A 2,307-nucleotide genomic window follows, 5' to 3' on the forward strand; every position below is an offset into this window, starting at 1 on the left:
AGACAGGATCACTGTCTCCACAGGTTTTCCAAAAATTAAAAAAAAATAACACCACGTTAATCAAAGTGCTGATTTTTTTTACAATACAATGATAATGACCTTAAATTCTTAAAAAAAATCACAATAAGCTACAAGTATCAAAGAGGCAAAGTTATCTGGAGTAGTCTATGTAGGAGCTCCCTGGACTTTCTTTTATTATGCTAAAATAGTCGTGCTTTTAGGATTTACATTATTGTATTCTCCAGTACAAAGGGCATGTTAAAATATACAGTACACCATTTTCATACATGTACAACATTGGTGGATGAAGAATGTCTCTTAAGCAGTAATACTGGATGTAGCCTCTGGTTTTACCAGATGCATACTCTAGGACTATTACAGAAGTAAAAATCTCTCTTGTGATACTGGAAAGTGATCAGAATGTGCAAACTGATGTAGTAGCTTTCATCCGCCTCTTAAAGGGTACCACCATAGGAAAGTCCATTTAAGATGTTGTAGGTTTAACAAAGTTGGAATGCTGGTACTGTTGAATTGGGCAACAGTTCTTAAGACCTGGCTCAGAGCTACAATGCAGTCAGTATATTAAAGCAGCTGACATGACGACTTTTTGCAAGCCTTCCCAGGCACAGGAGTTTTTCAGTTATTTTGCCGCACTAGGTCATAAAAGATCTCATTAACATTTCTTTTTTACTTTGCAGAAGATTCTAAGAACGCACAGTTGTTCCACTGTCGTGCTAGATTTTGACCTTGCTCCTTTCCTACTACTCTTTCATCTTCTAAGTCACACTTATTACCAACCAGAATCATTGGAACATCATCAGTGTCCTTAACTTGAAGAATCTTTTCTCTCAAGTCTTGCAAATCATTAAAAGTGGACTGTGCCGTGATGGAATAAACTAATGCAAACCCTTGCCCATTTTTCATGTACAAACCCCTCATAGCTGTGAATTGTTCCGTTCCTGCAGTATCCAAGATTTCAAGCATACATTGTTGTGCATCTACTTCAACTTGCTTTCTGTAAGAATCTTCTATCGTAGGATCATATTTTTCAACAAAAATTCCTTGAACAAACTGTACAGTGCAGACTTTGCAACGCCTTCTGAGCCAAGAACGACCAACTTAGATTCACGCATGGTGCAAACTTCTTGTTAAAACTTTGCGAACCTCTTAATGCTGTCACCGGGTCCCCACAACCAGCGTCTCCGCATGCCTCACGCTCGTTGCTGGTCTCTGCTCCCAGCGCCACAGCGGTCTTATCGTGGTTTTGATTTGCATCGTTTTGCCAGTGATTTTGAGCATTTTTCCATGTGCCTTTTAGTCATCCAAATACCTTCCTCTGAAAATTCTTTGCATGTCTTTTGCACATTTTATACTGGTTAACTTACAAAGTTCATATACATTGTTTTTCACACCAGAATTTTCCCATTTCCTTTACCTCACCATCTGATTGTGTGACCCTATGATTAATCCCCTGTCACCCCTCTGCTCCCTCCTCTTGGTTCTATGATAATGGTCTTATAAAGTATTTGTCCCTTATGAGACTGAGTTAGTTCGCTCAGCATAATTCTCTCCAGTCTCTCCCAAGTTAGGTAGTGATTTATAAAATCATTGCTCTTCGGTGCTGTGTAGTATGCCACCTTGTGAAAATACCATAATTTCTCAAGCCATTCAATTGTGATTGGACATTTGAGCTGTTTGCATTTTCTTGCAATAGCAAATAATGCTGCTATGAATATTGATGTACAAATCTTTGTTTGTGCCTCTGTTCTCCTTTTCTCAGGGTATATTCCAAGCAGTGGAATAGCTGGGTCATATGGAATGTCTATGCTGAGGAAATGCCAAACTACCTTCCAGAGTGGTTATACCATTTTAACAATCTTACCAACAACAAATAAAGTTCCTATCTCGCTGTGTCCTCTCCAACATTTATTACTTGCTATCCTTTTGGTCTTTGCCACTGCTCCTGGAGCAAGATGATATCTCATTTTATTTTGATTTGCATTTTTCTTATTGCTAGTGATTTTGATTATTTCTTCATGTGTCTGTTGGCCATCCAAATATCCTTTGTGAAAAAAATTATTTCCATGTCTTCTGCCCATTTTGTAATTGTGTTTTAGGTAATTTTCTTGTGAAGGCTCTGTAGGATTCTGTAAACTTTTGATAGGTTTGTACCCAGTCAGTAGGTTTTCTTTTCACTCAGTTGGAAAAAGTTTTTCATGATCACAGGGACTTTCATCAAGAAGGTCCCATTCATCAATCAATACTTTTTGGTAAAAACTTTTTTGACTTAGTTTTTCCATGGTATTT

The 2,307-nt window shown here is 37.8% G+C and overlaps 1 pseudogene; it reads right to left on the minus strand.

Moving 5' to 3' along the window:
- Window positions 1–582: 582 nt before the first annotated feature.
- LOC102850150 lies at window positions 583–1,133 on the minus strand (annotated as a pseudogene).
- Window positions 1,134–2,307: the final 1,174 nt, after the last annotated feature.

This window comes from Elephantulus edwardii, unplaced genomic scaffold, assembly GCF_000299155.1.
Source record: "Elephantulus edwardii isolate Elephantulus edwardi_28Jun2011 unplaced genomic scaffold, EleEdw1.0 scaffold00056, whole genome shotgun sequence".
NCBI classification, from domain to species: domain Eukaryota; kingdom Metazoa; phylum Chordata; class Mammalia; order Macroscelidea; family Macroscelididae; genus Elephantulus; species Elephantulus edwardii.